Source organism: Mauremys reevesii, linkage group 3, assembly GCF_016161935.1.
Source record: "Mauremys reevesii isolate NIE-2019 linkage group 3, ASM1616193v1, whole genome shotgun sequence".
NCBI lineage: Eukaryota > Metazoa > Chordata > Testudines > Geoemydidae > Mauremys > Mauremys reevesii.
Window position 1 is genome coordinate 84787857 of NC_052625.1, and position 13735 is coordinate 84801591.

The 13735-nt window shown below is 41.9% G+C and overlaps 1 protein-coding gene across 2 annotated transcripts in view; it reads right to left on the minus strand.

Annotated features, from left to right (window-relative positions):
• SMOC2 (SPARC related modular calcium binding 2) overlaps nucleotides 1-13735 on the minus strand; it is a 168395-nt gene that overhangs the window by 140865 nt on the left and 13795 nt on the right. The gene's annotated exons all lie outside the window — the stretch shown is intronic.

Sequence of the window (13735 nt, forward strand, 5' to 3'; positions counted from 1 at the left end):
TGTTCAAATCTTCCAGTCCAAATCAATGACCAAAAGCTTTTGCCATTTGATAATTGAGTGGCTGATGAGAAATGAACTTGTGTCCAGGTGGACAAGTGTCAGCATCACAACCAGCTACCTTGCTGGCCATCACACTAGAGGTCAAGAAATTAATATCTATGGAGAATGACCTATCCTCTCACTCTTGAGAGTAGGTCCTTCTCTGTGCTATAAATTCACAACATAGGTATTCCTTTCATTTTTAAAATATTTAATTCTGTTATACAGAATTCTGTTGGTTTTTTTTAAATCCTTTCTTCACTTTTATATTACCATTTATTAGTGATAAGAAGTAAATAGATACTGTGAACATTGTTGGCAATAAACATAATGCAACTGTGAAGCACAGGTAGGTTACTTACGATTGCAAACTGTAGTATTGGATTTGACTTCATTGTGGACTTGAGTTTGTGTTATAGCTGTGTTCCAAATGTTAACATCTGCAAAACTAACTCATTCTCCTCATTTCACACCCCCTCCCCCCAAAAAAAACTCCTTTACCAGGATGTCTACAAAAAACTTGATAACAGTCAGGCTACTGATATGCTGAGTCCACTGCCTATCTTGCTGACCAATACAGTCTTGTTGTTTCCTTATACTGCCCCATCTGTTGTTTTTTTGTCATACTTAGGGTGAGCTTTGGGGGGCAGGGACCATCTTTTTGTTCTGTTTGCATAGCACCTAGCACAGTGGGGTCCTGATCGAAGACTGGTGCTATGGAAATACAAATAATTAATAATAATAATAATAATAATAATAATAAATAAATATCAACTTCAGGAACTCCACTAGCAGCCCAGGAGATTAAAACATAATTTGCTATTTTATCCGTTAGCTAAGTCTTTTAGATTCTACTAATGTAAAAGTGTACTGGACAGAATCCTAGTGTTTTTCTGAACTCGTGAACCCAATCCGGTTTGTAAAAGTCAGTAAAGTGTTGTTGACAATTAGGCCTTGATTTTCAATAGCTAGGATCTTCATGCACCAATTAAATGTGCATCTCTGTGGTATTTTTAACTGACCGAGTAAACTGGAGGGGCCGGTGATGCTTTCAGAGGACTCATTTGAAATGCAAGCCTCTGTGGACTTCATTTCGTAATCCCAAAAGCAGTGAACACAGGCTGGAATGTGTTATCTCTCTTTCCGGAAGCAATATCTCTATCAGTTAAAGCTGGACACTTCACCCTGAAATGGTTTAAAAAAAAATTACATTGTTCTACAGTAAAAGATCCCAAACATTATAGTCACCTTATAATCTATAGTGTTTGGGGGAATCATTGACGTAGAATGCCCTAGAGTGTTTTGACATTATTAGTTTGATTTCATTCTTGCAGCTGAACAATTTGACAACAATGTGAGGATTGTGGGAGGTACATCAGGATCCACTGTTAGAAGTTTTCCTTGGAGTATACCCTTTTTATATAAAGGCATCTGGTTCAGTTCTAACAAATAATAAATAGCAGATGTCAGTTTACTACCATTGTTAGGCCATTTGTAGACACCATAAGCCAAATTCTTTGCTCAGTTACGCTCGTGCAGCCACCCTGCTTTCAATAAAGTTGCACTGGTGTAATAGAGAGGAGAATTTTGGCCCAATATTATTAAATTGATGCGTGTATATAGCAGTTTTTGTCACGAAGGATATAAATGATGGAGCTATGTCGTGGCATCGATTTCTCAGCAGAACTACCCAGGGATTCCAACTGAGATTTCTGCTGAAAAGCAGATGGCATGACACAAACCAGCATACATACAGTGCCAGTGAAATACAGTCAGGTTGGGAGTAAACGGCAGCAACTTGAGCCAAGTACATATCTGCCCGCACTGCACTGCAGACAGGGAAAGGCAATTCTGGACAAAGCCACTCCAGCGTTAACAGGACTAGGAGGTCTAGAGTTCTAATCCTGCACCTACCACTATTTCATTGGCTGGCCTTGGGCAAGTCACTTCAACATTCTTTAATAGCTTCCCCATCTCTAAAATGGAGTTAATATTTACCCACCTACTTCTCCATAGGGAAGTTGAGAATTTAATGTCCGCTCAGTGCTCTGGACATACAAATTGTTACAACAATGCCAAGCATTCTGACTTATGAAAGTTCTCTAATCTTTAGCCTCCATGCAGAGCAGATGTGGCCATGGTTTTAAAGTCATTTTTATAGTACCCAGATTTGTGCTTCTTAGAAGGCGCAGTTCTATGCTATTCTATATAAGTTGTTTCTTATATCACCCTCATCACATGATATTTGAGTGCCTTCTGCTAGTGCATTAAGTGATGTGACTAAATACTTCTCATGTATGGTTCTTTCTCTCATCAACTCCCCACAAGGATAACTGTCTATGCAGTGGTGTGCTTTGTTTTGGAAGGGTGTTTTTCTTCCATATGTACACACGGTTGTGTGTTTGAGTTGGTCAGAGTGTGCCTCACATTTAGCACAGACAGTGATGAGCTTTGTAATGAGAGTTTGCTCCACAGTCTCACACTGCCACGCAAGAAAGTGCTGTCTCCTGTACAGACCTGCTTCACTGTTGTTGTAGGCACAGTCCCTGCCCCAAAGACAACCACTGAGGGGGACAACCACTAAGGAGAAAGGAAGGTGGTGAGAAAGAGAAGGGTTACAGCAATACACTCATAAAGACATTGAATACATGCAATCACTGAATAGTAAAGATAAAGATAGACAAAGCCATGAATACTCAGGTTCTCATACAACAGACCTATGAGCAATGGAGTCAATTTGTGTACCTCAGAAGAATGAAGGGCTGAGTTAACCTAGCCAGGATTTCAGCATGTTTTCAGGGAGCTTGAATGTTTCCAATGTGATGCTTTTTACATCACTAAGCTACAATCAGGAACTGGGCTGAGGAGGAATAACTGGACTAGAAAATTCTTCAATCATGAATTATTCATGGATGCACAGTTTTGCTAGTTCTGTACCAGGGCAGATAGTATTTTAATGGTATGTACAAATGCATAGCAACATTTAAGGCTGCAGCACCTAGATAACCTGTGTTCTGAGGGACACATCTCCCATGGACTCATATTGATAACAGACCAGTAGCTCCCAGTAAAGTAAGCTTCTCAACCTCCCTGAGAGGAAGGTATTCTCTCCATTTTTCAGATGGGTATAATAAAGAACAGAGATTTAAATGCTATGTTCAGGCCACAAAGCAAGTCAATGGCAGAGCCCAGAATAGATAAACCACACATCTATGCTACCTATCTTATGAAATAGGGTTACGTGTTAGCATAAGCTCCTGAGATTCCTCCAAGAGAAATGTATCTGTCTTTTTAGTGAACACAATCATGACTGAATAATTTGCATTACCTCTTGTACCCGAGAACTATCAGACAGTTATGTTCACTAGCAATCCATATTTTTCATCTTACAGTTTTGTGCTTTTCTGCATCTTAGAGAACTGTTCACAGTTTATCAGAGATGAGCAAGATATCATCATCTTTGCATGAATCTACCTACACAAGGAGTTCAGCAGTAAAAATCATTCCGTCCCTTCCCCATTTTTCCTTATCCATGAGAAACTGCACTCCTGATTCAACACAAAACATCTGCAAAATTTCAAGGTGCCATTACAGGGCAACCATGAGTTTTGACAGCTTCTCCAAGAGCAGATAAGTTAACAGTGTAATATGGAAAACTCATGGGCTGAGTTACTCCAGGCATGCTCATCCTCATCCCAGAAGTAGGGCCAGATCGACTGTGCAAATGGCCTTCAAAAGCAGCAAATAGTTGACTTATAAGGAGAGGACACTTTCCATTATGCCTAGATTTATAAAAGCCTTAAGGCTAAGCTCGATTTCAAGAACTCTTGGAAGGGCTAATGAAATAAGGGGGAAGTTGGAGGACCCTATTTCGGTTTTAAGCACACTAATTATAAAAAGAACCCCATCTTGAAAACAGAAATGATTACTTATTGTTTCTACATGAAACATTGAAAGTCACATTCTTTTTTCCATTCCTTTTCTAACCTGAACACTTAAGCAGTCAGAGATAACATGCTGCTTAGAGTTTGTGTATGACAATCACTAGCCAAAAGCACTGTATAGGGATAAAATGCCTCCCTTGCTGGTATAAGCCGCCTTGTCCTCAAAAACTTCCCATTCAAGCTAGTCTCCTCGCCATCTGTCCGGCGCACCCTCCCTGTCCACCCAACCCCCATTCTGTTCCTCACCATCCGCCCACCCTTTGTCTCCCTCCTGCCTGCTGCTCGCCTACCCATTTGCCTCCTCGCCCCACTCGCCCACCCGCCTGACCTGAATATTGGGACAAATGATGTCCCGATTGTACATTGGTCGGGATGCAGAACAAAGGGCTAAATATCGGAACAGTCCCAATTTTATCAGAGTGCAGGGCCCCCCAAAGTGCGGGGCCCAGGGCAGTCGCCCTGATTCACCCTACCCAAGGGACTGCTCTGGACACAACCCATAGTATGGGGTGGCATGTTGCTCTGCTGCCTAAGGACAATCCCAGGAAGGAACTGTGTGCTTTGATTCATAGATTTTTAAAGCCCAAAATGGACCATTATGATCATCTAGTCTGACGTCCTGCATAACACGGGCCATAGAACTTTAGCCAGTAATTTCTGCATCTACCCTATGATCTCTTTTTGAGCTACAGCATTTCTTTTGGAAAGACAGCCAGTCTTGATTTAAAGACTTTGGTCCAGGGGGTAACACTGGCCTACAACTCCAGAAAATTACGACCACCACCACCCCCGAAATTTCATGGAGAATCCTGGGAGTTTCTTTCCCATCTTTTTACTAGTCCATTCTGAGTCCAGTAGATGCTGGATCTGAGTTCGTGCCATCTTTACTGCCAGATCTGCTGATAGTTAATCCAAATCAATATGCAAATACTTTTCATATAAAGAGTTCTTTGTGGAGGGCAGGAAAAAAAGTGAAGAAAATCTAAGACCAAATGTGGGAAAACATACTTTTCAGAGTATAAGCCAAGAAGTTGGAAAGGATTTATTTCGTTATATTTTTTATTTTCTTTTTTTTGGTGGTGGAGGAAGTGGTCTTGATAAATCATCTTGTTGTCTCACAAAAGACAGAGCTGGCAAGAATACTTTGTTTCACTAGTGCAGCTGTGAAGTATGAAATTCAATCTTTCAGTGAGTCTGCAAGTTTAGGCTTCCCTGGAGAGATTTGCGGTCCTCCGAATACTCCTGGGGAGGACTTTCAAGATTTTGGACATTTGTCCCTCAGGCAATCACAGGAAGAAATTTTCAAAGCAATTTTTTTTTGTAATTTGTATTTATGTGTTTTCTGCCATTTTTGTCTTCATTTACTTGCTTGAAAAGCTTCTCTGTAGCACTGCTGACAAGGCTGGCCCTAGGCTTTTTGAAGCATTACACACAGTACACAGACTATCTATCCTGCCCATGTCACCACTACACATCACACATATAAGATAAAACATATACAAGATCACTTCCTGCCTGCAACGTCTATGATTATGGCAACCCACCAGGCATTTATAAGACTTTATTGCCTTTGACCGTTCACGTGAACTGGAAAGCAGGATGTGGAGCCAACGGGCAGCTTGCAAAAAGAGGAGAGTAGCTATTCATTTCCTGCTGTAGGTCACTGCTGATGTCAGATAAAATTGTGGAAGGGTGAGCCTTGTTTGAATGCTAGCTAGCACGCTGGGTGTGGTCTTGCACATTAAGATGGTTTCAACAATAAGGTACCTTAGAAATATGTTCGTTGGGATGCAGGGTCCCTCAAAGACTGGTGCTTTTTAGCTACAGAGGTTGATTAGGCTGGAGCGTGCAATTGACTACTCTCAACAAATGTCTATAGCCTTCTATCTCAGATGTGGATGAATTCCTGCAGTGAATCAGTGATTCCTATACAGCAGTGTTTGTTTCTCAACCTGGGGGTCGCAACCTCTGGGGGTGGTCACAGGAGAGGTTTGGGGGGTCACAAGCAGGGCTGGCGTCAGGGGGTAGGAAGCAGGGCAATTGCCCGGGACTCCTTACCACAGGGGCCCCTGTAAAGCTAATGTACGTTTCAGCCCCACGCCCCAAGGGGGGCTGAAGCGTGGAGCCCTGTCTTCCAAACCGGGGGGGTGGGGGGTGGAGGGGAGGGCTGAAGCCCTGTATCCCAAGCTTAAGGTGATGGGTTGCAATTTTGGAGGGGAGGTCGTCACAATTTTTTTTTTTGTCCAAAAGGGGTCGTCAGCACAAAAAGGTTGAGAAACACTGCTCAACAGGTTTTATATGCACACAATACGTATTTTTTTAAAGTGCTTGCAGAACATTTATATGAATAGTTTTATCTTTGTTTGATGTTGAGCTCATTAAGTTTGGCATTGTGTCCTTTTGTATGCACATACAATGCTGAGCAAAGTGTCCTCACTCAGTAATGAAATGAATAATAAAGCACTTTCAGATCGCCCAGAATTAAATATGATATAAAAAATAAGTCTAGATTCTCCATTACCCTGCATGTTGTGTTGTCCCCTGCAGTTTTATAAAGTGTGTACAAAGTTGGTATCTTAGGGGTTAATACTGATGCCCATCACCGTAGTATCTGAACACCTTCCATGGAAAATCAAAAGTGAAGCCACTGTGGCCTTCATGTAGTCCCTGGACCTTCTTTCTTTCTAGGATCAAAACTCTGCATGGAGTAGTGGTGTCAGCGAGTGTCTTTGCTCTGGTATAAATGACTACTCAAGGTGCAAAGCAGTGGAGAATCTAATTGCATAATGTGTAGCCACTAACCCCAAAAATGATTCTGGGGGCTAGAATGGGGTGAGAATTCAGTGAAACATCCTTTGTATTAGTGATAGGGGAAGAAGTTCAGAGGTTTCATTTCTTTAAGAACACAAACATCTGCATGATTACCACATCTTATCCAAACTACACACACACACACACCCTTGGGCCTGTAAACTTGGAGCAGGACAGCCTCTCTAATGACATTTCAGCATTTCTACTGCTAATCCAGACCTGAACCTGGAAGTGCAGAGAGGTATAAAAATAAGAAATAATGTTTACAAGTTAACTGAACCTTTTAAAATGTCAAAATAGATTCTATCAAGTTTGGGGGAAATGCTTGCAGGGGTGAAAGTGGAAGGGAAAGATTTCATTTTACATGAGCTGATTTTCCCAATCGTGCTATTTATCTGTAGTTTAGACTATTGGTAAAAAGCTTAGGACTGATTCTGTGGGAAGACCAATCTTTTTGTGCGGGTAGAATTGCAGTCTTTGTGCTGCAGGGAGTGCAGTGACTGCTCTGTCCCTAGTTCTTTGTGGTCACATGGCACCCCAAAGGTTGTGGGGAGCAGGCAGAACCAGACTGACAGGTAGCACTGCTCTTCATAAAGGACTGTGTTCTGCGGGTGTGGCAGGGGAAGCATTTATTGGGGGGGTGTCGCAGGCAGGGGCACTCAGGTCAGTCTTCACCCAGGAGACAAGTATCTTTAGGAATCCTCCATCTGGAATAATTTAGAGAAGGCCTTGGGCTGTTCTGAAATATGCCAGGGGCCATTTTGACCCCTGTTATCCCAAGACTCAGGAGAAAGTAAAGGTGGCTTTCTTCCCCCACCTCCACTTTTTAGTGCAGCTGAGGATCTGGTCCACGCTGTGTAGCTTTGTCTAATTAACAACGATATCTTGGACCAAATTCATCTCTGGTGTAAAGCTAATAAAACCATTGGTGTTACACTATGGATGATTTTGGTGCAGCTTCACTGACAATAGCAAGGGCAAGAATACTAAAGCAGGCAGTCTGCTGGCAGTTTAATCACTACGTTGCCTAACCCTGCTCAAAGCTGGTGTGGACACCAGTAGCTAGAACGCTGGTGTGCCAGTGGCCACCAACATCTTGTCTACACTAGGTTAATAAAACCTTATTTCACTCTTTTTAGCCAATCGATGCAGAGTGCACAATAATCCTACACTATATAACTTGAACTGCAACCAAGGAAATAAGTAAAGAATGGAGGATAGGGTGAAGAGTAAAGTACCAATGTCTTATCCTATAATCATGTTATATACCATGCTTAACAAGCAAAAGGTGTGCTTTTAAGATCACCAAAATAATATTAACAAATAATATCAAGGGCCAGACTTTTCAAACTCTGCACAATGGCAGAGCCATGCAAATACTATGTACACCTGAAGTCTGGGCAAACTCCCACAACTATGCACACTAATATTCATCTGCACATGTAAAACGGGTAACTGCCTGCACAAAGTCCTGCTTATTCACATAGTCCTCTAGATTACATGCACAATGGTGGGATTTTACCTACACATCAGCTGAATGTGCCTTCTGAGTGGCGCTCGCACTGCACAGACCTTTAAAACCTGGCCCCAAATCTCAGTAATGGAGGCTACTGAAGTGCATGTATGGATGATCTCAACGTACTGGCTTTTAAAGAACAAAGTCTATGCCATCTGCTAAATCCATTATCAGAGGAAGAGAAACTTCTTATCTTCATTTTATCCCAAACCAGAGTGGTAGCATGAATCAAACTTTGGATGAATACTCTGAAGGGAAAGAATAACTGAGGAAAAAGCAAAGGCAACGCTACCCATGCTGGCAGTGAGTTCTGGTTTGCTCCTGACACAAGATGGTTTTGCAGATTTTTTGGGAGTACTTTTTGAGCTAAAAAGGCTCACAAAACTAGAGAGTTCATGAAACTTTTCTAAGTTTGTTAACAAGTATGTAGTTGCAGTAAGTGACATACCACAAAACCACACACACAACTACGAGTAGCCTATATGTCCATTTGTTACATTAAACATGAAAAATAATGAAGCTGTTTGAATTGAAACTAAAAAAAAAAATCCCCACTTTTACGATTAAAACAAACCCTTAGTGATTGTACTTTATAGGGTACTGTACAATGTGCATAATTTTGGGTGGTTGTTTTTTTGAAGAATACCAACATTATGGACTTACTTATTTCAGCAAATTTCAAAAGTGGTGGGAAATTTTCAAATGATTTTTTTTCATATTTCAAAAAAGACCATTTTGACACATTTTTCATGAAAATAATGCTTATAAAAAAATGTCCAAATTTTGTTCCCTGTTTAAAGCTTGTTTGGACTTAGAAAAAGGAACCAGGCTTTGACCTTTAGTTGGAAGATGCTGGTGCTGTAAATTGACAGATACGCAATACTATACCATTATTGATTTAGCTAGTGAACTTCTCTGTATGTGCTCAGCTTGTCTAGTGTTTTCTATTTTGAAAAATGTTCACAATGCATTTATGATCATCTGGTTTCTGATTAGCTGTAGTTTTATGTAATTATCATTAAAGAAAACATTTAGCTGTCCAGCTAAATCAGTTTGGTTGGTAGAGATTCCATTTGTTATGTTGTTGATACAATTATGCTTAAACCCTGGACAGTAAAAAGCCTCTTATCCAGGAAAGTAGAGTATTAATTTAAAACAACAACGGAAGTATATCATGCATGTACAGGATTTGAACAAGAGGTGAACTTTTTTTCCCAAAGAGCTCCAGGGTAGATGGGTATCTTGTATATGATTTTAATTAAAACATGTTTTTCTTGTGAATCTCTTTGATCCTTCAAGTATGTATGTATGTATTTTGACACCTAGAATGACTCCTCTCTCTCTCTCTGCTCAGCCCATTCCATGGCAGATGTCTGTGGCTTTGTCTCACTGTACATCAGGTAAAGGTCTCAAGGTCCTTTTGGCAAACAGTTATCTTAAGCAAGAGGAGCATCCTCAGAATCAAGTCAATTTCCTCTGACTTACTGCTGAATAGAAGTAATTCAAAACTAGGTAGTGAAGTGAGCAGGGGTGGCAAAGCAGCTCCTGCAATACCGTGGATTTGTTTCAGTTCCATTAGTGGGCTTTAGGCAGTGATGAGCTGCCAAAATCTTAACAACCGGTTCCCTATAAAAAGTTCTGATTTAAGAGGGGGGGAGTGGAGGAGGGGCCGGGGCGTGGGGGACATACCCATGGGGCTGGGGGCCCCTGCAGGGCCTGGGGCAAATTGCCCCACTTGCCCCCCTGGCAATCCTAGAGCTTGCAGCCCCCTCCCCCCTTACCTTGCCGGCAGCTCAAAGCAGCAGGATGACTCAGGAGCTCAGCTGAGCTGCCCAGCTGGTGCCGGTGGCTGGCCCCGCTGCAGCTGGGGGGAAGCAGGGGAAGGGCCGGGGGAGCCTCAGCCTCCCCAGCTGGGAATCCTGGGAGCAACAGGATGGTCCGGCCCGCGGACTGGAGTTCTTTGCCCACCTCCTGGCCCTTTAACAACCGGTTCTCGGAAACCTGTGGGAACCTGCTCTAGCTCACCACTGGCTTTAGGCCTGTGTAGGGGACAGAAATGCTCTGGGGGTAGTCATTGATGAGCTCCTTCTAGCGAGGGGTCAGAATCATGTAGATCTATCCTTTTTTATTCATATGAACTGTTGTTGACATGCATGCAGTTCCTAACATAGTTACAGAGCTGCTCTGACCACTACTGCAGCCTCAGTAGCCTCCACGGCCCCGGTACCCCCTGCACGGAGCAGGCGGTAAGGATAGCAGGATCTACAGAAGTGGGAAAGGGAAGAACTGGAGGGTCCATTAGCAAAAGGTCCTCTGGACCCAGATCCATCTCTCACAGGGCTGACTCTGGCCCTGTGCTAACTCATCCTCTGTATTTGGGCATTCAGGAGGACCTGGCGGTGCTGAGCTCTGTGTCCACAGAGCATGTGCACTCCCCCAAATTCAGCACCTACTTTGCACAGTGGACCTACATTGGGTCTGCTGCCAGCAGGCAGCTTCCATAGCCACAGAGAGGCAGGGGCAGGACACTCCCTAATGGCTTTGAATGATGACTGTATATTATTATAAGGATTACAAATTACTAGATTTAAATTGTATTAGGTGGTGAGCAGGGGGAGGGATAACATCTGGATTCTCAGCCAGTCTACACCTGCCTCTGTTTGATTCAAGTGGCAGCACATTTGAAAAGCTCTGTTTCAGTATAGCAGTTAAATGGATTCACATGGCACAGTTCCTACTGTAGCTGGAAGATGTACAGGCAACAGTGCAAGGGTTCACCTTTGACATGCAAGCCGTGCAAAAAATTAATGTCTTTCAGAAATACAGCATATGCTGTACAGCTGTTTGAGAGAGGCAAAGCAACTGTCAGGCCTAGCAATTAGGGTGACCAGACAGCAAATGTGAAAAATCGGGATGGGGGTGGGGGTAATAGGAGCCTATATAAGAAAAAGACCCCAAAAGCAGGACTGTCCCTATAAGATCAGGACATCTGGTCACCCTACTAGCAATATCTGTGAGAGGAAAGGCCAAAGCTCTCGTGGAGGTGCAGCTTCAAGTACAAAATGAGTCACCCTTGGAGTAATTGACTCATCCCTTATTCTATTTAATGCTTCCACCAATTATAGCGTCAAGTAAATTGACCTGAGAAACATTTACATTGCTAGATTAAATAATGTACTGTTAGCTATTTCAGTGCATTGTACAGTTGCAGGGGGAAAGCAAACGGTGGGAGATACAACACCTTAATTCTGACTATTACACATACATCAATGCCTTTAGTCCATAGAGTGGATTCTCAGCTGGTATAAATCAGCATCGCTCCATTGAATTCAAAAAACTTCCGATGAGAATCTGGCCCAATATCTTAATTTAGGTCAGACTGGATTCCAGGATATGCATTTGGATGGGATTGCCATGAAATGGATGGGTGCATCTGAGCTGGTTGTAAGGGGGTTTGAAAATTGAGTTTGTTGTGGAACTAAGGAGTCTTGAGTGTGTTTGGGCATAATGGAGTTTTGGGAGAACAGTTGTTGCTTGAGTGTTCGTGATGCTTTAAGTGGTGATTTCCTTGATACTTTTTGGTTATTGCATTGATATGTAATACCATTGTGCAACCTTAGCTTTAAGTTAACTACGTTTTATGTTAGGGGAATTAATATAGTTTTGATATAATATAAAGAACTTGTAATAGTTTGACTTTAGGAAGAAAGCTCTATAAAAATCAGTTCATTTTATTTGGGGATAAGCAGACTGCTTTGGAAAAATAAGACCTGGATTGCTTTCTTCCAAAGTTTTGGGGTGGCTGGCTGCAACTCTCTTCTTCCCCTTCAATCAGCCCTGGTTCCTCCCCTCTTTTCACAGCTTCTTTACCTTTGAAGATCTCTACCTGGGAGGTCAGCATCCCTTGTTCTATCTCAAGCTACCAACCTCATATTTCACAATATGTGGGGTATGTGGTGTACTCTGAAGCACACACATTGCCTTGCACACTTAAATTCAGGCATAGCCATGACCTAAAAGAGACTCTACCATTGCTGTTGGGGTCAACAATGGGATCTTCATTGAAAGTTGGGCTGGGCACCTTAGAAGTCATGGCTTTAATGGAAGTGGGATCTGGGCCCTCAGTTTACCAACTGGGCAACAGTAGAATAAGCTGCATTTGTACTGTAGAAGGAAAAGTGGATATCAAGTGTCATTTCATCAGACCGGAGTTTGTCTATCGTTTCAATAGAAAACCAATTCAGTTTCCTTTCATTTGTTTACAGCTGCATGATAAATATTAACATGATATAAGAATGAGTCAAAGTGTATATCACTGGACATCAATAATTTCAGGATATTAATGCCAGTCTACAGAGCGAGGCAAAGGAGTCTGATTCCTTCTATACAGTACATGCCAGACTAGCATTTTGTTGTTGACTAATATTGTCTTCCAGATATATAAGTACAGGAGGCTGATAGCAGGTTTCTATTTTTATTCCAGAAAATGAGTGTAAGCAGACCCACCAACTATATTTTACATAACACACAGAGACTGGCAAAGACCTTGTCAGTACTAGAAATTAGGCCTCTGAGGGAAACTATTTTTCTTTCAGTATCACAAATGTCTTTGTTTAGCTGTGAGTTGTTTAAACAGGTTACGCACATTTATTTGTTTTACTCATTCATCAAAAGTCAACCCTTCCATATGCTTAATCATTTCTGTGCTCTCCTCTTTCAATTCTCTTCTGCTTGTGAATATCTTTCTAGTAAAGAGGTGACCAAAACGGACTGCATTATGCCATGTTCAGTCTCATCAGTGCATGTAGATAATAATAGAAGGGCTACCACCTCCCAGGTTTGTTACCTGACACCACTGCCTAAATAGCTCACATTTGCTCTGGATTTTTGTCCCCAGCTCATATTATTGGAAGCGCATATCAAAATTGCTGTCCGTTGTCATTTCTCAGTCTCTTTCTTTCAGTATTATCACTTTCCAGGTGTCTCCCTCCAACTAAATATCTCTTTGGATATTTCTCCTCTGATGACTTACTAGGAGTATCTCCATGTTTAACTTATTTTTATTTTTCCCCTTCCCATATCTCATACCATTCAAACTCCCTTCTAAAATTGTTCTTTCTCCTCACTAGTATTTGGAATACCCCAGCTTAGTAATACCCTGCAAATGTAATGACTATGCTTTTTCAGTTCATCACCCCAGGACTTACCTCCCACCCCCAAATCAGAAGTGTTTCCATTAGCCTTTGCTTACAATCTTTTGATTCAGCTAATTCTCAGTCCATTTGAACAATTCTCATATCAAGGCCAATTTGAATTACAGATTCTAATATCTTTGCAGTGTTACAGCTGAGGAAAGAACTAAATCATCTCACAAGTTTATCTGCTTTCAGATGTCAGTTACTTCCCAAATGGACAGCTTCCATAG